This window comes from Pteropus alecto, unplaced genomic scaffold (assembly GCF_000325575.1).
Source record: "Pteropus alecto unplaced genomic scaffold, ASM32557v1 scaffold16, whole genome shotgun sequence".
Lineage (NCBI taxonomy): Eukaryota > Metazoa > Chordata > Mammalia > Chiroptera > Pteropodidae > Pteropus > Pteropus alecto.
In genome coordinates, this window is record NW_006438867.1 from 1597536 (window position 1) to 1622344 (window position 24809).

At 35.9% G+C, this 24809-nt stretch overlaps 1 pseudogene; it reads left to right on the forward strand.

Annotated features, from left to right (window-relative positions):
• The first annotated feature begins 4243 nt into the window (after window positions 1–4243).
• On the forward strand, window positions 4244–4362 carry LOC112482906 (annotated as a pseudogene).
• Window positions 4363–24809: the final 20447 nt, after the last annotated feature.

Genomic DNA, 24809 nt, shown 5'->3' on the forward strand with positions numbered 1-24809 from the left:
GGTCTGAAGTAGTCTACTTGGAGTGTCAGTTCTGGGGCCTTTGGGAAAGGGCTCCCATGCAGGCCAACTACAGCCACTGTCTGTGACCAGCCTGGGGCTATCTGGCAGTAGCTACAAAGTGGTCTGCAGTTGGGAGCTGCTTGTGCTGGTCCTAGAGCTGTGTGGGAGTGGCTTTGCTACAAATTGAGGCCAACTGCCACCTATACTGGTTCTGGGGCTCCTTAGCAGAAGACACAGAGCCAGCCCTGAGGTCTACCATGGCCTGCTGCCTGCCCATAAAGTTCAGCTGTTGAAAGAGCCTCAAGTAGTACTTGAATTGGCCGAAGCAAGGTCTCAGCAAGGCACCAAGTTAGAGTGAGGGTTGTTCACCTGGTTAATGCAGACTCAGATTTAGTGCCGGTACTGAGCCTCAGGCCACTCAGCAAAATGCCCAGGGCACATGAAGGTCAGCCTCCTACTGCTTGGGTCCTGAATACCTTTGAGAGTTTTTAAGAAAGATTGCAGTGCAGGCCATGTCCAGCCACTTGTCACTAAAAGGGCCTCTGGACGTGTGCACTTTGGATGGGATGGTGTCTCAGGGAGTTCTCAGGGTGGGGAGAGTGGTGTTCACTAGACCAATGTAGATACATATTTGGCCACGTTGGGGGAAGGCTCAACACAGGAAAAATATTGCCTGCCTCACAGCTGTGTGGAACGAGGGCTCCACACAGGGACAATGGCAACTGTCCCTCCAGCTCTTGCCCTAAAGCCACAGAATTTAGTTTCTCTATGTATATCTCTGGTGCCCCCAAACCACTGCCCCTCTGCTGGAGCCCAGGGTGAGTGCCTGCAAGTGAGAGAGTCTGTGCAAGTTTCCTTTTAGATGATTCCTGGTTTTCTAGCAGCCTTCTGCCTTACCAGGTGACCTGAATCTCCACTGATTTTGACAACAAGACGTTGTGGGTCTATCTGTTTAACACTGGATTTCCAGACTAAGGAGACTGGTATGGGGCTAGGACCTCTCATTTCTCAGTGGGTAGCTCTGCAGCTGAGATAACCCTTCTGATTCTCAACCACCATACGTGGGGTTGTGGCCAGCCTGTTTATGCCCTTCCTACTAGTCTCAAAGTTGCCTTTTCTTTATATCTGTAGTTTTAGGACTTCTGTGAAGCTAGACTTCAGATAGTTCTCTTGGTTGATTATTTTATAATTTAGTTGTAATTTTGATGCTGTCGTGGGAGGAGGTGAGCATAGCATTTACCTATTCCGACATCTTGCTTGCAATTCTAGGAGGTTCTTGATTACCAATTTAATCTTTTATTACTATTAAGTCTGTACAGATTTTTTTTCTTCATAATTTAGTTTTAATAGTTTGTATGTTTCTAGGAATTTATGCATTTCCTCTAGGTTATCCAACTTGTTAGTGCATAATCATTTATAGTAGTCTCATTATGGTTTTCATTTCTGTGACATCAGTTGTAATGTCTCCTCTCATTTCTGATTTTTGTTATTTGAATCTTCTGGTTTTTTTAGTCTAGCTAAGAATTTGTCAATTTTGTTAAGTTTTTCAAAATACCAACTCAAATCTCAACACTTTTACTAGTGTGTGTGCGTGTGTGTGCGCGCGTGCGTGTGTGTGTGCGCGTGACGGCGTACATGCGCTTTGAAGCAACATCATGGAGAAAGACTGCATGGCATCCAGTAGTTTCCATTACATTTAGATCATGCTTTACAATTTTTTTCTCATATTTCTTGAGAAGCAAACTGTATGAATGAAATAAAATATCATAAGAAAAAGGCACTAATGCAAATCTTGAAAAGTAAGTAAATGACCAACACCAAGATGATGCTTAGTAGAGAATATGTTTTAGGGGAGTATGATCTGACAAGTACCATCTGCAGCTCCAGAAAACTGTGCTATTTAGTAAGTAATTTGGTAGATATTTTATCTTGTGCTTTCTCAACCTTATATCATTGTATCTGTTCTTATCCTATGGCGACTAGCTTTATCTGGACCTAAGCCATCATATTCACAAATTTTCATTTTTTCTACAAATGTTTTGCCACCACCAACATTGGTGTTTCTTTCCATGTGTTTTCTATGCTCAGTATTTGAACTATGCTATCTCTATAGAGTCCTAAAGTGACTTAATCTATCTAGGACAGTGCCTCACAGTCCATTTGTAGGATCTCATTTGCTAGGTTTCTTTCCTAATATCTGTGTATTAAATTTTTCCTTTAGTCATATCATGCTCTACATGTAGCTTTCTCCAAGCACAAACTCTCTTCTTGTTCTTTTCCAAATTTTTGCCCTGATTTGCAAGTTCTGGGGGAATAAAACGGGTCAGATTGTATGAGGCCTTGGTTAAAAGATTTGAAAATTGATATTTTTTTTCTATTCTGTATATCATGTTATCTATGAACCCTAACATGTAGGAAAGAGTAAGGCCAGTGTTATATTGGTTCTTTCTTTATAAGGAATATAACAATAGAACAGAATATAAAACTCTTTGAAATGGAATACAGACTGGAAAACTTTAAGAAGAAATTATCATGCTCTATCACATTTGCACTGGGTTATGATTGGGCAGCATAAAAAAGATAATTCATGTTCTAAAATATGACAAATTTAATGTATTGTTATTTTAAGTGAAATCTTGCTTGTAGTGAAAAAAATGATAAAACCAGACGAAGCTTTCAAACCCTTCAATCCTCACCTCAAGTTGCGTGTGAGTGTGCGTGTGTGCGTGCATGTGTGTGTGTGTGTGTGTGTGTGTGTAAAGACTGACTTCAAAGTCATAACTGAGTAATAGCTGCTCAGTAAAACATTGAAAAAAATTTCATGTAGAATTTAAATGCTCATTGCAAATAGCTACTTTTATTCTGCTAGTACCATGAATTAAAAAAAAGGGAACAGTAAACAAATAATAGTAATAGTTTTAAAAAATTAATTAATAACATAATTTTAACATCAGGATAAATTCATATGTCATGTGATTAACAAACATATTCCTGAGGCCAATTGTGTTTCTAATCTCTGATAAGACTGACTTCTAGAAGGCAGGAATTCTGCTATATAAATTATAAAATACTGTGTATTTATAATAAATTATTTATCTTTCATAGCAATGCCTTATATTTAGTATGTACTAAACAAGTGTTTTAATTAGAACTAAGTGCCTGACATATTCTTACTATTTTAGAAATTTTTATTTAATTTGAAAACAAAATGTTATGATATATTTTTCTTGGTCCCTGAATAATCAGATTTATAGTTAATTGTACATTTTGTGTTTATGTTTAATATACATTTTCTCACAAACACACATTGTAGTATTTGTGTTGATATGTTTGATAAGTTCTTGAAAATATCTCCTTTCTTAGTCTTCATGTACTTTTTAGTTTCTCAGTTCCTATTTTTCTCCCAGGATACTCCCAGCCAATAACTGTGCATGGCAAGGAAACTAGGAAGATATGTTTCTGGGAGGTGAGGGACTCCTCTGACTTTGACTCAAGGACTCCCCTTTTGCCTGGCCAAAACATTATAAAACTTCATGCAGTTTAAAATCTTCTTCCAACCTTCTGTCCTTCCCTCTCTTCTGCACAGATGTCAGAAAATAATGGTTTGCTAGGTCTCCTATCCCTCTGTCTCTCTTCCTTCCAAAGGCTTTTTTTTTTATCAACAAATTTCTTGCATTTGGAATCTCCTTCTCAAGAGGAGAAAGGGTCATTGGGTTATATATGGTAATTTAGTATTCAGAAGTTTACCAGATAGAGGTAGGGTAAATAAAGAAGTTGAGAGAGGCCAGTAATCGCTGTAATTGAAAATAGAAGAATGAGTGGGGAAGAAGCATCCTGCAAACAGTGCAGGAGACAAATAGAGTAAGGGAGCTCAGATAGTAATATTAGATTGTCTCTGTCCCCCTTTCCCATCAAAAGAGAACGAGTTCAGGCCTTGGCTTTCACTTATTCTGTCAGGTACATATTACAGCCAAGGCAGCATTTTTTAAATAAATAAGAAAATATACGAGACAGAAAGTTTTTTTTTTAAAGAAAATGAAATAGATCTCAGAGGTAACACATATGATAAGTCAAGAATCAAAATAATTTTCAATAAGCAAAATAAATACCCTCAAAAACAAGGGAAGATGTTAGAAATATGAAACAGAAAAAATAATAATAATGGGGAGAGGGCCAAGATGGTGGGCTGGGTACAAGTGGGGCTAGCCTCCTACCAGGACCACATTAAAATTATAACCAAATTGCCTACATCCATGCTACCCTGAACAAGCCTGATCCTGTCTGTTCTCGGAAGCTAAGCAGGGTCGGGCCTGGTTAGTACTTGGATGGGAGACTATCTAGGAAGACCAAGTGCTGTAGGCGTAAAATATAAAAAAATAAGGGATCGTAAGCTGACAAGGTCCTTGCAACCTATGCGGTCAACCAAGGGTTGCTTTGCCTAAAAAAAAATAAAATAAAAATAAAATAATAAATTAAAATTATAACCAAATTATTAAAAAATCAACACAGAGAAACACCTGAAGTCTAACTGATCATAACACATGCATCTGAGGATATAAAGAAAAAGCTTCATCGAGATTAGTAGGAGGGGAGGAGACACAAAGCAAGCTAGTCCTACACCCATGTGTCAGTTGAGCACCGGGAGGGAGAATGCGGCTGCAGAGTTCTCCCTGAAGGGAAAGGGGTCCTAGCCCCACACAGCAGCTCCCTAGCCCAGAGTTCCAGTCTCAGGAGAGGAGTTCCCACAAAATCAGACTATAACAACCAATGGAGATTCTGGCCATCTGGGTGAGACAGAAGAACCTGAAAACCCATACATCCCCCTAAAGGGCCTGTGCACAGACTTACTCGCTCACCGGTGGAAGGTCGGCAGCTTGAGAGATGCAAGAGACATGCAGGAAAAGACTGAGCTGTCTGGCGCCACAGTGAATACTGGAGAGACAGCTACCATTATTCCTTCATCAGGCCCCTCTCTGGGGCAGCCTGCAGATGGGCGCCATCTTGCCTGTGTTGAACCCTCTTCTCACACGGCCAATTCTAAAGGTGTATTGGCCCAGTGAGATTAGTCCACCCCACCCCATGTCTCACCTACAACCCACAAATTGCTCAAGGTAGCCCATTGCCCAGCAGCTGCCCCAGCTCTGCATCTTACTGGGACTGCATATTCGTCATAGGCAATGGCCTTCATCTCATGTGGCCTGCACATTTTGAGAGAGACATTTGGTGGTGGGCCACTGGTGCCAGCATGAGCTGCAGTATATCTTGGGCAAATCACAGGGGTCTATGGGCCTGATGCAGACAACAGCTGGCTTTACTGTGATCTGTGATTTTTGTGGGAGCCCAAGTTCTCAGCACTGGCAGCAAATCTGATGCTGTATTGGCCTGACAATAACTGTTTGTTCAACCCCGTGTCTCCCTGAGACTGCGCCCCACCTAACCCGAAAATTACCCAAGGCAAGCTCATTCCCAGGCAGTCAGCCCCACTCTGTGCTTTCCCTAGGCCAAGAATTCGACAGCAAACGATAGCACTCAGCTTGTGAGGCTCACACATGGCCCGTGCATCCAGAAGAAATTTCCTACGGCTAACCACAAACCCTGACCTGAGCAACGGTATTTATTGAACAGATCTTAGATGTTTAAGGGTCCTAGGTGGGCAGCAACTGGCTTTGTTATGAGGCTTACAGGAAGCCACAGAATCAGTACTAGCACAAAAACTGACACTGCATTAACAGGGGGAAATCTGCTCACTAACCTCAGTAATTCCCTGGGTCCTCGAATTACCCAGCTCGCATACCACCCAGAGACTCCTCCAGCTGGCAGGCAACCTCAGCCTTGAGGTACACTGGTCCTTTTGCTAAACTGCACCAGGCTCTGTACCGGGGGCAACTGAACCTTGGCTTGCAATGTTGTCTTTCCCATTTGCTTCCAGATCCAGCATAAGCAGCAACCATCAGGGATCACTTTGTAGCTCTTACCAGGTAGTTCTGGGCAATCAAAGTCAGCGGCTTAATGTGGCCTACAGGCAAGCCCCTACCAAAAAGCCACAGAACCAACACACCAGAAGGCTAACATCAGACCACAATAGAGCAACATCTAACTAGTCACGTAAGTGGCACACCCAAAGAACAGTCTCAACAGGTACATGAGACTATTGGAGCAAATTCCACTTCATGGGGTCAGCCCCACACAGCAGCTAACACCCTATGGGCATGGTCAATCCCCACAGCCAGTCAGCCTGAGAGACAATACCATTTGCTGATGTGTTAACAGAAATTAAGGCTTAGCTACAACAGAAGAATACACACAACCACACAAGGAACATGCCCAGAGGCCCCAGCGCTGGTGATTAGGGAGACTGTACCACTGAGCTACACAGGACACTTACTACAAAAGGCCACCTGACCAAGGCTGGTGACCTAATAAATCTTTCTAATACATAGGAACAAACACAGAGAGGCAATTAAAATAGGAAAACAAAGAAATATGCAGCAAATGAAACAATAGAAGAAAACTACAGAAAAAAAAATTAAACAAAATGGAGTCAAGCAACATACGAAAGACAGAGTTCAAACACAAATTATAAAAATGCTCAATGAATTTAGAGGGAGAATAGATGATTCGAATGAGGACTTCAACAGAAAAATAGTAAGCATTAAAAAAATACCATAGAAACCATGAAAAAGAACCAATATGAAATGAAGGATCCAGTAACTGCAATGAAAGATACACTAAAAGGAATGAACAGTAGATTAAATGAAACACAAGATCAAATCAACACTTTGGAGGATAAGGTAGCAGTAAACATCCAATCAGAACAGAAAAAAAAAATATTTAGGAAAGTTTAAGAGACCTCTGGAACAACATCAAGCATCCCAACATCTGCATCATAGGGGTACCAGAAGGAGAAGAGAGAGGTCAAGGGATTGAGAACCTGTTTAAAGAAATAATGTCAGAAAAATTCCTTAACCTGGCAGAGGAAATAGACATACAAGTCTAGGAAGTGCAAAGAGTCCCAAACAATAGGAACCCAAATAGACTCACACCAAGACACATCGTGATTAAAATGACAAAGGTTAAGACAAAGAGAAACTCTTAAAAGCAGCAAGAGGAAGGCAGCTAGCTACTTACAAGGGTATTCTCATAAGAATGTCAGCTGATTTTTCAACAGAAACTTACAGGCCAGAAAAGACTGGCAAGAAATACTCAAAGTGATGAGAAACAAGAATCTACAACCGAGAATAATCTACCCAACAAGGCTTTCAATTAAAAAGGAATGTAAGATAAAGAGCTTTCCAGAAGGAAAAAAAATAATTAGGAATTCATCAAGCCAATTTTACAAAAAAAAAAAAAAAAATGTTAAAGAGACTTCTGTAAAATAAAGAGGATAAAAGAAACCTATAAATATGAATAATAAAATGGCAATAACTATATACTTATCAATAATCACTTTAAATATAAATCGATTAAAAGCTTCAATCAAAAGACATAGAGTAGCTGAATGCATAAGAAAACAAGACCTGTGTATATGCTGTCTACAAGAGACATACTTAGGATCAAATGAAACACACAAACTGGAAGTAAAGGGATGGAAAAAGATATTTATGCAAATGGAAATAAAAAAAAAGGTTGAAGTAGCAACATTTATATCAGACAAAATAGACTTTAAAACAAAGGCCATAACAAGAGACAAAGAAGGGCATTACATCATGATAAAAGAATTAGTACAACAAGAGGACATAAACCTAGTAAACGTGTGTACACCCAACACTGGAGCACCTACATACATAAAGCAATCATTGAAAGACATAAAAAGAGAGATCAACGGTAATACACTCATACTAGGAGACTTTAACACCCCACTGACACCAATGGACAGATCTTCAGACAGAAAATCAACAAGGAAACAGAAGCCTGAAATGTCACGCTAGACCAGATGGATTTAATTGACAGTTTCAGAGCATTTTATTGCAAAGCAGCAGAATATAGATTCTTCTCACATGCATATGGAACATTTTCTAGGATAGACCACATGTTAGGCCACAAAAGAAGTCTCAATAAATAAAAAGACTGAAATCATATCAAGCGTCTACTCCAACCACAATGGTATGAAACTAGAAATCAATTATAAGAAAAACACATGGAGACTAAATGACATGCTACTAAAAAATGAGTGGGTTAACAATGAGATCAATGAAAAAAAAATCAAAAGATATCAAGAGACAAATTAAAATGATAACACAACAACTCAAAATCTGTAAGAAACAGCAAAAGCAGTCCTAAGAGAGAAATTAATAGCAATACAGGCCTATATCAACAAACAAGAAAAATGTCAAACAATCTAACCTTACACTTAAAAGAATTAGAAAAAGAACAGTAAACGAAACCCAAAGTGAGTAGAAAGAAGGAAATAATAAAAATTAGAGCAGAAATAAATGAAATAGCATCTAGAAAAACAATACAAAATATCAATGAAACCAAGAGCTGTTTCCTTGAAAGGATAAACAAAATTGATAAACCTTTAACCAGACTTATCAAGAAAAAAAGAAAGAGGATTCAAATAAATAAAATCAGACATGAAAGAAGAGAAGTAACTATGGACTCCACAGAAATAAAAAGAATTATAACAAAATACTATTAGCAATTATATGCCAACAAATTAGACAATCTGGAAGAAATGGATACATTCCTAGAAACATACAATCTCCCAAGACTGTGTCAAGAAGAAACAGAAAATCTGAACTGACCAAAAACCATCAATGACATCAAATCAATAATTAAAAATCTTTCAAAAAACCAAAGCCCTGGACTGGGAGACCTCATAGGTGAATTTTACCAAACATTCAAAGAAGAATTAACACCTATGCTCAAACTATTCCAAAAGATTCAAGAGGATGAAAGTCTTCCAATTTCATTTTATGAGGACATCATTACTGTGATTCCAAAGCCAGCAGACAATTAAATAAAAAAGAAAGAAAAAGAAAGAAAGAAAGAAAGAAGGAAAGAAAGAAAGAAAGAAAGAAAGAAAGAAAGAAAGAAGGAAAGAAAGAAAGAAAGAAGGAAAGAAAGAAAGAAAGAAGGAAAGAAAGAAAGAAAGAAGGAAAGAAAGAAAGAAAGAAGGAAAGAAAGAAAGAAAGAAGGAAAAAGAAGGAAAGAAGGAAGGAAGGAAGAAAAGGAGGAAGGAAAGAAGGAAAGAAAGAATCAAAGAAACAGAGAAACAAAGAAAGAAACAAAGAAGCTACAAGCCAATATCCTTGATGAACACTGATGCAAAAATCCTCAACAAAATATCAGCAAACCAAATTCAGCAATACATTAAAAATATATACACTATGATTAAGTTGGATTTATTCCTGGAATTCAAGTTGGTTTAATATCTACAAATCAATTAATGTGATACACTACATTAAAAATTGAAAGATAAAAACCCACATGATCATGTCAAAAAAGCATCAAAAGTATTCAACACAATCCAGCATCCATTTTTTATAAAAACTATCAGCAAGTGAGAATAGAGGGAACATACCTCAAATTAATAAAGGCCAAATATAACAAACCTACAGCTAACATCTTATTCAAAGGTTAAAAGTGTTTTTCTTAAGATCAAAAATAAGACAAGGATGCCTACCACTTCTACTCAACATAGTATCAGAAGTCCTAGCTACAGCAATCAGACAAGAGAGAGAAATAAAAAGCATCAAAATTGAAAAGAAGAAGTAAAAGTGTCATTATTTGCAGATGACAAGATACTATATAGAGAGAACCCTAAAGACTCCAACAAAATAACTGTCAGACATGATAAACAAATTCAATAAAGTAGCAGGATACAAAATTAATATTCAGAAGTTGGTTGCATTTTCACACACCAATGATGAACTATCTGAAAGAGAAATTGAGAAAACATCCCACTTACAATTGCATCAAAAACAATAAAATACCTAGAAATCAAATTAGGCAAGAAGGTAAAAAATATGTTCTTGGAAAATTATAAGTCATTGAAAAAAGAAATTGAAGAAGGTACAAATAAATTGATGTATATAACATGCTCATGAGTAGGAAGAATCAACCTTGTTAAAATGGCCATATGATGCAAAATGATCTATAAATTCAATGCAATTTCTATCAAAATATTAATGACAGTTTTTAGAGCACTAAAACAACCCAAAACTGTATATGAAACCATAAAAGATCCCAAACAGCCTGGCGAACTCAAGAAAGAAGAACAAAGTAGGTGGTATCACACTACCCAATATCAAACTATACTATAAGTCTATAGTAATCAAAACAGCATGGAACCAGACACATAGATCAATGGAACAAAATAGGGAGCCCAGAAAAAAATCCATGCCTATATGGTCGTTTACTCTAAGACAAAGGAAGCAAGAACATATAGTGGGGTAAAGATAATCTCTTCAACAAATAGTGTTGGGAAAACTGGATAAATGCAATAAAAATGAAACTGGACCACCTTCTTCCACCACATACAAGAATAAACTCAAAATGGATTAAGTATTAAATGTAAGACCCAATACCATATAATTTCTAGAAGAAAACATAGGCAGTAAACTTTCTCAATAAAAATACCAATAGCAATTGGTATTTTTTTTCTGCTATTGGTATTTTTTTTTCTGCTATATCTCCTCAGAAAGGGGAAACAAAAGAAAATTATATAAATAAAAATATATTAAACTTAAAAATTATTGCACTGCAAAGGAAATCATCAACAAAACAAAAAGACAACTTAACAAATGGGAGAAGATATTTGCCTATAATACATTTGACCAAGAGTTAATACCCAAAATTTATAAAGAACTCAGACAACTCAACACCAAAAAAAAAAGAAAAAAACTCCCAAACAATCCAATTTAAAAATGGGCAGAAGTCCTGAATAGGTATTTCTTCAAAGAGGAAACACGAATGGCCAATAGACATATGAAAAGATATTCAAGGTCATTAATCATCAGAGAAATGCAAATTAAAATCACAATGAGATACCACCTCATACTTGTCAGAAGGGCTATCATCAATAAATCCCAAAACGATAAATGTTGGTGAGGATATGGAGAAAAGGGAACCCTCATACAATATTGGTGGGATTGCAAAATTGTACATCTACTATGGAAAACAGTTTGGAGAGTCCTCAAAAAATTAAAAATAGGATGACTTTTTAACCCAGCAATACCCCTTCTGGGTATTTACCCAAAGAAAACCAAAACACTAGTTCTTAAAGATATATTCACCCCTATGTTTCTCAGCAGTGCTAGTCACAAAGGAAGATATGGAAGCAACCTATCGGCCCTTCAATAGATTGGATAAAGAAGTTATGGTTCATATGTACAATGGAATATTAGTCATAAAAGAATACAATCCTACCATTTGATGTGGAGGAACCTAGAGTGTATTGCACTGAGTGAATAATTTAGACAGAGAAAGATAAATTCCATATGATTTCACATATATGAGGAACAATACACAACAAACTAAACACAAACAGCCTCGCAGATAGAGAGAACAATTCTGGTGATTGCTACACGATGAGAAAAGTGAAGAAATGAAGAAGTACAAATCAGTAATTACGAAATAGTTATGGAGATATAGAGTACAGCATAGGGATATATAGTCAATAGTATTGTGATGGCTATGTGTAGAACCAAATGGCTAATCAGAGGGATCATTTCATAAACTATATAAATGTCTAAGCAATGTACTGTATACCTTAAGCTAATACAAAATAAAATTTTTTTAAAAGAACAAATTAGAAATATTGGATTTTCAACAAATAATACTTTCAATGAAAAACTCACTAGAAGATTAAAAAGCAGAATGAATATCATCAGAAAATGAATATGTGGGCTCTTAAGTCAGATTATGATTTAAGAGTCATGTTCTGAGACATTACGGGATTATACAGAGGTGGGAAGAATGAGAAAGAGTTAAGATAAATAAATGATAAAATTAAAAAGTTTAATGGCTTTTCAAAGGAGTAAAAGAGTGGTGGTTAAAATGTTTTGAAAAATAATACAAGAATTATAAAATATAGGAAAATACATAGGCCCAAGATTGATTATCAATAAGGTCAGGTCATATTTTATTGTAAAATTTAGAACTATTGAGGAAAATAAATTAGAAATACAGGCAGTCTCTCATATAAGTATTCTTCTCTCCTGACCCACTTTAAAGGTCATTTTTAGAAGAAATATCCCAGGAAGAAGATAAATAAATCCAGGAAAATTAATAAAATATGAAAAGTAAGAGATAACTTAATAAAGCTTATTATTGGATAAATAAGGAATCATGGAAAAAACAAAGAAGAAGAGAAATATCTAAGTCACAAAAAATTTTGATGATGCCCATGTGGTATCAAATGGAGGAGAGATGGAAAAAAAAGATATGGATAAAAACATGCTATGATAGTTGTCTTGTTCGGGAAAAATACACAGATATCAATAAACTCAAGAAATTGGGGAAAAAAATAACCTAAGGCCGGACTTCAATGAACATATATGAGAAAGAAAAAAATTACTAGTAGGATATATACTTTTCAAAAAAATGGAATAAAAAACTATATTTAAAAATACAGAAAATAGAAAATATGAAATAAGATGATAAAATAAATATTATCATAGCATAATTTCCCTTGGTAAAAATGTAAACCTAATTATATAGTTCTTAAAACAGATCCAGAAATGTTATGTTTTTAAAAATTAAAATAAGTCTACGGCCAGGCCACCCTGAACAAGCCTGATTCCGTCTGATCTTGGAAGTTAAGCAGGGTCTGGTTAGTACTGGGATGGGAGACCACCTAGGAAGACCAGGTGCTGTAAGCTTAAAAAAATAAAAAATAAAGGATTGTAAGCTGACAAGGTCCTTGCAATCTGTGAGATCAACCAAAGGTGGCCTCACCTAAAAAAAAAAAAAAAATAGAAAAAAAAAGTTAAAATTAAAGGATACTGGTAATTTGAAAATAAAGGCTTGGAAAATACATACTTACTACCAAATTAATACCCCAAATAAAACCAGGGTAGCAAAGTAGCACTTTTTGAATCAGGAAAAATAGACTTTACAGGGGAAAATATTACATAGTACAAAAAAGTTACACTTTTTTAAAAGGTACAATACAATATGGTGATATATCACAGTTGAAACAGGCAAAATTCTATGGTGATTCCCCCTCCCTTATGTAATCCCCTCCTGAGTGTGGTCAGGACCTGTATTTTGCTTCTAATTAATAAGAGTATAGTCCATATGAAGAAATTAAGGCCTATAATCAGTGGAATTTAGGTTAATCAAAAAGATCATTCTAGGTGGATCTGACCTAATTAGGTGACCTCATTAAAAGAGAAGTCATGCTTTACATGAATTCAGAGGCTTGAAAAAGCAACCTCCCTCTTTCTTTTTCAGTTTCTCTCTCTTTTTCTCCTTTGCTAGCTTTGAAGAAACAAGTTGTCATGAATTCTACAGCTACAAGAAAATGAATTCTGCCAACAACCTGAGAGATCTTGGAAGCACATTATACTCTGCTTGAACTTCCAGATGAGAATACAACCTGGCTGACACCTTGGTTTCAGTCTTATGAAATCCTGAACACAAAGTCCAGTTAAGTTATAATTTGATTACTGACCCACATAATAAATATGTGTTGTTGTAAGTCAATAATTATGTGATAATTTGTGATACAGCAATAGATAACTAATACAAATTTGAGCATATGCAGCAAACTATTATAGCCCCTAAATATATAATGTAATAGCTGAAAGAAGTATAGGAAGAATAGATGAATCAAAAATTGATCTGAAGAGTTTTGACGTTTTCTTTTTTCAAAAAATGCACAGAAATTTCTTTAAAAAATAAACAAAATTATAGATGGTTTAAATATGATCAATAAACTAATACAGTTGACCCTTGAACGACATGGAGGTTAGGGGCCCTGACCACAGTCAAAAATCTCTGTACAGCTACAGTTGACCCTCTTCATACTTGGATTCCTAACCACAGAACTGACTCTTGAACAACATGGGTTTGAACTGTATGGGTCAGTTGAACTGTGGTCAATTGAAAAAACTCTATGTAAGTGGATCCATGCAGTTTGAACCCATGTTGTTCAATGGTGAATTGCATATATGTATTTAGATCACAGTCTTTTAACTGAAACCCACAAGACCAGAAGAATCTCAGAATTTAGATATTTATGGTAACATAGTAAAATTATATAATACATATGCTATATATTATGTAACATCCCTGTTGAGATCTAGCATAAGAATCCATAATCAAGTAGTATGTCTCTGCAGCTAAAGAAATAAGTAATAAATAAAGATGCTAAGTAGCTGTAGTAGTTCAGAATAGGTTTTTGTCACTGAATTCATGCATGTCAGCTCAGATTTTCCCATAAAATGAGTTAAAAATAATCTTAACTTTGGAGACTTTCATATTTTAGAATTGCAAATAAAAGATTACAGATTTGTATTTATATGTAACTTTACATCCAAAAATACAATAATCCATATTCTTTTTCAGCACATATAGAATATTTATAAAAATTGCAATTTTTGTGTATTAGGCTTTTAAAAATTCTCACTACATTCTAAGTCATCAGCACCACATAGATCATATTTTCTGACTACAGTAAAATTAAAGTTGAAGTCAGCAACAGAAAGATACCTTTAAAAAATCTTTGGAAATAAAATAAACTATTAAATAAGCTATCTGTAGAATAAAAACTTATAAGATATTTATGGAATTCAGCATGGCAATACTTAGAAGATTATTACCTCAAATGTATTTATAAGAATATAAATATATTGAAAAATAAGCTATAAATTACACTAAGAAATAACAGATGAAAGGGAAACCAAGAAAAAAAGGAGAGAATAATACAATTGATGGCTGAGCAATCAGAGTATTGCCTGCTTTTGCTGAGTAGTGGATGGAAAACTGACTTCCCACTTAATCCCTCTGAGACTACCTCGGCAGGGAAATGTGAGCACCATCTGCTTCTGCCAAAGAGGAGACAGAAGTTATCCTCCCTGTTTGGGCAGGGGGATGGGCCTGCTTTTATGAATTTGGGGTATAGAGTGGAAGAGAAATTCCCCACGTGGCACACTGAACCCGCAAGGGGTAAGGGGGAGGAAGAGGTTTTGTTGGTGTTTGGCTGGAATAAAGCAGATATTGCCAAAATTGTTAGGCTATTCTTTTCTCAGTCCCTTGACTAGGGGAAATAGGCTTTTCTTGAAGCTTATTTTGTCTATGCGATACTGTTTTGGGTTGGAGGATTTTTTAGTTCCTGTTTCAGGAGGCAGCAAGAAAATCCAGAGGCTCTCTGCTAGTTTTGCATGCCTTTTTTTTTTAAATTAAATATTTGTAAATATTTGTAAAGCTTTTAATAGAATTTTATTGTATCTTCTAAAAATTTCTATATATATATATACAGGCATTCTAAAATCTATCATTCTAAATCAATGCCCTTATATTAAATAAAATATAGAATGCCTAAATTAAATATAAAACAACAAACACAATTCATTCTTTAAATATATACCTAAACTAATTTTAAAGTAAAACAAAACATATTAAAGCACAATTTGCACACTCTAGCCTAGGTCAAAGCATAGATATAACCTGAGCCTATGTCTCTGTAGAATATGACCTTGAGTTGTAACCTGAGATGTGCTTTGGGATAAGCTTGACCAGCAGACAGCACACCCTGGAAATCTAGGACCACTCATAAAGTGCCACAGGGACTTAGGTACCTAACAAGATCTAAGTGATGAGCAATAGTGTAGTTTGGCAGGACAAATAACAACTCCAGAGCATATAATACAGGTAGCAGGCTGTCTGCTATTTCTAAGTAAGCAGGCAACAGGAATTGGTGTTAAACGTAAAAGTAAAGTTCTCTGTGGGGCCCAAGTTCCTGGTGAAATTAGAAAATAGGAATGGCAAGATCTTGGAGGAAATGGTGATGAAAAGGTTGTAAGGCAAGAGATTTTACTTAGCAAGGTCAAGCGATATAGCCTATAAATAGAAACAAAATAGGGTATTATTTCAGAAGCAAGACAGAAAAGGCACATTAAAAATTGTGAGGTCAGTATTTCCGGTCAAGATGGCAAAGTAAGTAAATGCTGTGTTCACCTCTTCCCATTATCACATTAAAATTACAACCAAAGTATAGAACAATCAACCTGGAAAACAATCTGAAGAATAGCGGAACAGAACTCCTATAACTAGGCATATAAAGAAAAGACCACATCCAGACTGATAGGAAGAGCAGAGATGTGAAACAGGCTGTTCCCACACCCACATGTTGTGGTTGAACATCTGAAAGGATATCTCAGCTGTGGAGATACCTCCAGAGGACCAAGGGACCCCAGCCACACACCGGGGCTCCCTAGCCCAGGTTTCCAGTGCCAAGAAGAGGGATCTCCACAAAATCTGACTGTAAAAATTAGCAGGGATTCCCACTATCCAAGTGAGACAGAAGGCTGCTGGAAATGCAGGCATCCTCTTAAAGAACCCCCACACAGACTCACTCGCAAGTACTCATCTTGAGATCCAGTGAAGGAACAGCAACTGGGGAGGCACCACGAAAGACTAAGTTGTGTGGCTTCAGGACAGGGGCTGGAGGGACAGCCACCATTATTCCTGTTGAGCCCTCCTCCTATGCATCTTATAGGCAGGCACTACTGTGCCTGTGTTGTCCTGTCCTCACATGACCAAATCTAAATCTTCATTGGCCTGTGAACCCTGTTTGATTCACCTTGGTGACTCCTAGGGATCCCGACCTACCCAACTCTCACATTGCTAGAGGCAATTTTGTGGCTGGGCAACCAGCCACCCACCTGTGTATGGCAGGAGGCTCTATCAATAGCGATCAACAGGCCTCAAATCCTGCACCTCTAGAGACACTTTCCATGGTCAGCAACCAGCCCCAGCCCGAGCTGCAATATTTCTCAAACAAATCTTGGGGGTCTGTGGGCCCAAGACAGGTGGCAGCAGTCTTCTGTGTGATTGAGACTTTGGCATATGGCTACAGGCTCAGCACTGGCACCCAGTTTGAATCTGCATTAACCTGGTTAATAGCACTCACTCTACCCTGGTGGCCCCCTGGGTCCCCTCTCACCCAACTCACAAACCAGCTAGCAGCCTCAGGCCTTGGGCTGCCTTAAACCTTTTGCTGAGCTGCCCCAGGCCCAATACTTGTGGGAGCTGGCTTCAGCTCACAGTGTGCTCTCTCTCATGTGCCTCCAGGTCCAGTATAGGGAGAGGTCATTTCCGCTATCTTGTCTTCCAAATCGCTGATTCAGTTGTCTGCTTCATCTAATCTACGGTTGATTTCTTCTAGTGTATTCTTCATTTCAATTATTGTATTCTTAATTTCTGCTTGATTCTTTTTTACGGTTTCTATGTCCTTTTTAATATGTACTATCTCTTCGTTGAAGTTCTTACTGAGATCACTATCCTTCCCCTAAGTTCACTGAGCATCCTTATAACCAATGTTCTGGACTCTCTATCTGATAGGTTGCTTGCCTCTATTTTGTTTAGTTTTTTTTTTCTGTTTTCTCTTTTTTCATATGGGCAGTAAATTTTCTACCATCACACTTGGTAACATTTTTTTTTTCCATTTCCTCAGGAAAGGGAAACAAAAGAAAAATAAACAAAGGAGACTACATCAACCTAAAAAGTTTTTTCATAGCAAAGGAAACCATCAACAAAATGAAAAGACAACCTACTGAATGGAAGAAAATATTTGCCAATAATCTGACAAGGAGTTAATATCCAAAATTTATGAAGTGCTCATACAACTTAATACCAAAAAACAAATAGTTCGATTTAAAAATGGGCAGAGGGACCTCTATGAATAGGCATTCCTCCAAAGAGGACATACTGATGGCCAATAGACATATGGAAAGATGCTCCACATCACTAATCATCAGAGAAATGCAAATTAAAACTGCAATAAGATATTACCTCACACCTGTCAGAATGACTGTCATTAATAAATCAACAAATAACAAATATTTGCAAGGGTGTGAGGAAAAGTGAACCTTCATGCATTGTTTGCGGTATTTCAAATTGGTACGGTCACAGTGGAAAATAGTATTGAGCTTCCTCGAAATATTAAAAAAATAGTACTACTTTATGACCCAGCAATTCCACTTCTGGTATTTATCTAAAGAAATCCAAACCACTAATTCCAAAAGATATATACAACCTTATGTTCATTTCAGTGTTATTTACTTTGCCAAGATATGGAAGCAACTTAAGTGTCCATGAATAGATGATTAGATAAAGAAGAAGTGGTACATATATACAGTGGAATATTACTTCACCATAAAAAAATGAAATCTGATCATTTGCAATAACATGAATGGACCCGTAGGGTATAATGCTAAGTGAAACAAGTCAGACAGAGAGATAAATGCCATCTGATCTTACTTATATGTGGAATCTAAAGAACAAAACAAACAAACAAAACAGAAACACACCCGTAGATACAGATTACAAATTGATGATCACCAGATGGGAGTGTGATTGGGGGGAATGGGTGAAAAAGGGGAAGGGATTTAGAAGTACAAATTTGCAGTTACAAAATAGCCATGGGAATGTAAATTAAAGCATAAGAAATATAGTAAAACATATTGTAATAACTATGCATGGTGCCAGATGGGTAATAAACTTATCAGGGGATCACTTCATAAATTATATAAATGTCTAACCACTATGCTGTACACCTGTAACTAATATAAAATAATATTGAATATCAAAAAATATGTCTCCAAACAAAGAAAAGCCCAATTACAGATGGCTTCACTGGAAAATTCTTCCAAATATTTAAAGAAGAATAAAGATCATTCTTCTCAAGTCTTTCTAAAATATTGCAGAGGAAGAAACACTCTTAAACTTTTTATACGAGGCCAGCATTACCCTGATATCAAAACCATACAAATACACTACAAGAAAAGAAAACTATGGACCAATATTTCTAATAAATACTGATGCAAAAATGAACAACAATATACTAGCAAAGTGAATTCAATAGCACATTAAAGGAATCATACAATGAGATTTATTCCTGGAATACAAAGGTATTTCAACCTCTGCAAATCAGTGTAATAAACCACATTAACAAAATAAAGGACAAAGATCACATGATCATCTCAATCGATGCAGAAAAAGCATTTCACAAAATTCAACATCCTTTCATGATAAAAACACTGAACAAATTATGAATAGGAGCAAATTACTTGAACATAATAATGGCCATATATGAGAAGGCCACAACTGACATCACACTTATTGATTAAAAAAACGAAAACTTTTCCTCTGACAACAGGAACAAAGCAAGGGTGCCCATTCTTACCACTTCTATTCAGCATAGTACTGGGTGTTCTAGCCAGAGCAATTAGGCAAGAAAAATAAATAAAAGGCATTCATTTGGAAAGGAAGAAGATAAATTATCTCTATTGACAGATGATATGATCTTTTATGTAAAGAACCCTAAGATTTCACACACACACATGCACATACATGTGCACACACACACACAAACCTTTTAAAATTCATAAGTGACTTCATCAAAGTTGCAGGATATGATATCAACATATGAGAATCCATGGCATTTATATACACCAATAATGAACAATCTAAAAAAGAAATTAAGAACATAATCCCATTTACAATAGCATGAAAGAGAATACATCCTTAGAAATAAGCTTAACCAAGGAGACAAAAGACTTGTACATTGCAAACTAAAAAATGCAGATGAAAAAAGAAAAATAAATAAAAGAAGATACAAATAGATAGAAAGAAATCTATGTTCATGACTTAATATGTCAAGACAATATACAGATTAAATGTAATTTCTACTCAGTGGCATTTTCTGAAGAAATAGAAAAAAATTCCATCCTACAATTCATAAAAACTTTCAAAGAATCCCAAACAGCTAAAACAATCTTGAGGGGAAAAATGTTAGAAGTCTCACATTTTCAAATTTGAAAACATATTACAAAGCTACAGAAATTAAAACAATATGATACTTGCATAAGAACAAACATAAAAATCAATGGAATTGTGTAAAGAGCCCAAATATAAACTGTTGTCGTATATGGACAAATAATCTTTAACAAGAATGTCAAGACTATACAATATGAAAGGAGAGTGTCTTCAACAAATGATATTAAGAAAATTGGATATTCACATGTAAAGGAATAAAGTTAGATGCTTACTTTACATGAGATAATTCAAAAATTAACTCAAAATGGATAGGAAACTTAGGGGAAAAGGTTCATGACATTGGTTTTGGTGATGATTTCTTGTATATGACACCAAAACCACAGGCAACAAGTGAAAAAAATAGATAAATTGGCCTATATCAATTCTCTACAGCAAAGGAAACACTCAGTAGAGTGAAACAGCAACTTGTGAAATGAGATAAGTATTTGTAAACTATATATCTTATAAGGGGTTAATATCTAGAATATAAAAAGAACACCTAGAACTCAACAATAACAACAAAAAAAGCCCAATTAAAAGCGTGTGTGGGATTTGAACAGAATTTATCCAAAGAGATATACAAATGGTCAACAAGCATATGAAAAAATGCTCAACATCACCAATCATCATAAAAATGCAAATCAAAACAATAATGAGATATCACCTCATACCCACTACGAAGGCTATAATCAAAAACAGAAAATAGTGTTGGCAAGGATGAGAAGAAATTGGAGCTCTTATGCACTGTTAGTGGGAATGTAAAATGGTGCAGCCACTATGGAAAAGAGTATGATGATTCCTCAAAACAATTAAAAACAGAATTACCATATGACCTAGCAATCCCACTTCTTGGTATGTATCCAAAAGAATTGAAAATAGAATCTCGAAGAGGTATTTGTACACCCATTGCACCATTATTCATAATAGTCAAGAGATGAAAGTAACCTAGGTATTCACTGAAAGATAAACGGATAAGGGAAACGTGGTACACACATACCATGGACTATTTCTCAGCCTCGAAAAGAAGTAAATGTTGTCATATGCTACAACATAAGTGAACCTTGAAAACATTATGCTAAGTGAAATAAGCCAGTCACAAAAAGACAAATACTGCATTATTCCATTCATATTAAGTATCTAAGCAGACAAACACTTAAAACAGAAAGTATAATCATGGTTGCTAGGAGCTGGGAATAGGGGGACAGACAGAGTTTTCGTTCAACGAATGTAGTTTCAGTTTTGACCGATGAAAATGTTCTAGCAATCAGTTTCACAACCATGTGGAGATAGTTAACACTACTATATTGTACACTTAAAAAGATAAAAAGAGCAAATTTTGTTATGTGTTTTTTAACCCAACCAAAAAAAAGTGTTAATGAAAGTTCGTTGAAGACAGAATTTTTACATGGATTCAAGGTACTAACTCATAAATTATTTATAATTAGAAAGGGGAGAATATAATTTTACCATGGAGACATCTGGCATTGAACAACTTAACCAAGTGACAGTTGGATATCTGACCGTTATGTAAGAAAACAAAAATTACATATTATCATTTAGAATTTTTTTCAAAAATGTTTGATCTTCATCTAATCATGAAATCATCAGACAAATTTGGAAAGTTAATGTCAGAGAAGAATTTGAGGAGATAAGAAGGTGGAAAAATGATATAGAGATATGACAATTTAAATGCAAGATATGAATTTTTATTGGATCTTGGATTTTAAAAACAACTGGCTATAAAAGAAATTTTGGGGACCATTGGAGAAATTTGAATATGAGATGTATATTATTTAATATTATTGAATTATTACTAATCTTCTTATGTGTAATAATGGTTAAATAGGAAAATCTTTATGTTTAGAAGTTCAAGCCAAAGTATTTAGAGTTAAGGTGTCATTATTTCTGCGATTCACTTTTAAATGATTCACCAAATAATATGTGTATGTGGAGGGAGAGGAGCAAACATGGAAAACTCATAGAAAAACACACACGCGCACCCAAACATATATATATATAAATACACTCCCATGTAAAATTCATTCAGATTGCCCACTGTCCTCTACCAACAAAAGTTTGGTGATCTGCCCAGCATTATAATACGCCTAGCATTCTAACATGGTACTGCATATTTCTTTGAAAGGAGCCAGATTGGGAAGGCGAAGAAAATGCTAAATTCATTCCTATCACCAAAAACTGTGACATGAATCCACAGGCAAGACGAAGCTCCTGCTTTCACAATCCATCACTAGAAGCCCCAAAACCTTTGGCCCTCTATGGAAGAATCTGGAAAATCAATTTGAGGGTCAGTTGGAGTTTGAGAAGGCTGATGTTAAAATGCTGCCAAGCCCCTAACCAACTGGGGCTGTTTAAAAGTTGCAGTTTAAAAGTTTGCCACAGTAGCAAAGCGGACAAACAACTGATTAAAGAAAGTAATGGACTGGAGAGAACTCCAAACACACAAAATTAACCCCCGAAGTAGACCAGACATTGCTTAAGTCACCTCTGTGCTAAAAAGAGTAAAGTGATAAATGCTCAGACACAGCTCTTACACCCTGTAGCCTTGAACGATTGGGAAGGGGAAGAGCAACTTAATGGGCATAACACAATGATTGGAAAGGACTATGCAGTCTAAAGATGTTTGGTTAAGAAAATATTAGACCTTTCAGTCAGAGCTTTTAGTGATAAAGTGCACTGAGTTTATCACAAATTTAGCTTACTATGCCCTTTCTTCCCAAATGATAGTCAGTAGTGTCTGTATGTGTGTGTTACGTGACATCGAGTCAGCTCTGACTCCCGGCAACCCTACGAATGAGTGATGCCCACAATATACTGTCCTCAACAGCTCCTGTTGATTTCATGGCTGTGGCTTCAGAAGTCAATCCACCTCATATTTGGCCTTCCTCTTTTTCTGCTCCCTTCTATTTTCTCCAGCATTATTTATCTTTTCCAAGGAATCCTGCCTTCTGTTGATACGCCCAAAGTCAGGAAGCTTCATTTTGTCATTTTTGCCTCTAGCGAAGTTTCAGGCTTAATTTGCTCTAGGACTCACTTGTTAATCTTTCTGGTGATCCAGGGTATCTGTAGAGCTCTCCTCCAACACCATATTTCAAATCAATCATTTTTTTTTTTCCTTTCAGCACTTTAAACTGTCCAACTTTCACATCTGTACATTGTGATTGGGAATACAAAGGTGTGGATGATCTCAGCCTTGTTCTCTAATGACACATCTTTGCTCTTGGGGATCTTTTCTAATTCTTCTATTGTCATCTTTCCAAATCTCAGCCTTCCCTTGATTTCTTGGCTGCAGTCCCTATTTGAATTGATGACTGACCCAAAGTAAGCAAAATTTTTAACAAATCTAATGCCTTCATTGTCTATATTAAAGTAGTGTCTTTCTTCCATAGTCATAATTTTTGTCTTCTTGATGTTCAATTGCAGTCCTGTTTTTGGCGCTTTCTTCTTTCACTTTCATCAGAAGCCATTTAAAATCATTGCTACTTTTTGTCAATATCATGGTGTCATCTGCATGTATTAAGTTATTATTTCTTCCACCAATATTTACTCCTCTCTCTGAGCCTAGCCCAGTTTTTCGTATATGTTCTATGTACAGATTAAATAAGTAGGGAAATAACATGCACCCTCGTCTAACATTTTTTCCTGTAGGAAACTATTCTCTCTCCACATTCTGTTGACAATGGCTTCTTATTCATATTACATGTTACATATCAATAGAACTAATGCAGTAAAGGCCAATAATTTCATATACTGTTTGTTTTTATTGGTTTTGAGACATCCATATTTATAGACAGGGGACCCACAGAGTCATATAGAAAGTTAGACATTATTTTCTGTCCCAGTTGGCTTTATTTTGCTGTGTATGAGGCAATGCTAGACTTCATTTAAAGCTACCTCACTCATCTAAGAAAGCATGGGGTGATGATTAGCAATTTTCCTTCGTCAAACCCAAATCTGCTGACTTCAGGAGCCAAAGCCTTCATATGAATTACAAAGTATTCAAAGCTATGGGTGTCTCCTTACATTTCTGGTACAAACATTTCTCACAAATTATTATTATGACACAATGAAAAAGGCATGTCCTAAAGGGGCAAACCCTGATTGATTTAAGTGGTGATTGCTATTGCTCTACATTCTCAGTGTCTGTGTAGTCATGTTTGCCTGTTTATTCTGTTCTAAATTTTCATCTCTGTGGCTGAATAGAGCAGTCAATTCAGTTGTCATGTAATCAGTATAGGGCAATAGAGTAAATAAGAAATAAGTTTAAGCAGATAGAATATAACAGCTATCTCACATAAATACAGAAACAACCAAACAAAAACCACAAGAAAAAAAAAACCAGAAAAATGTAACAGTCTAAAATTAATTTAAAATGAAACATTCACCAATTATCTTAGGTAAAACTGAATGACTTCTAAGATGCTGATTAGGGAAAACATCTTACTGCAATGCAAATAAAAGAAAATGTTCCCAAGAAAACACTTGATGTTCTACCCTATTAATATTCAAAATTATGATGAAAAAAACTAACATGATGTTCATGCTATCCTGCAGAAAGGAAAAGGACACTTGAGTTTTCTCCCAATAATATGCTTATTTTAATGCAGTGTTTATAAAACAAAATTAGGTAGAGAACTGCAATTATTAAGTTAATTTGTTCACCTTAAATTATTTCTATTCTCCAATTTATTTACAGAAATAAATTGAGACAACTCACTCTTTACATAAAAGTTATTATGCTTTTGGTGATCCAAAAGATGTAATTCTGTATTTTAGAATACAGCATGGTACATTCGATAGCATGT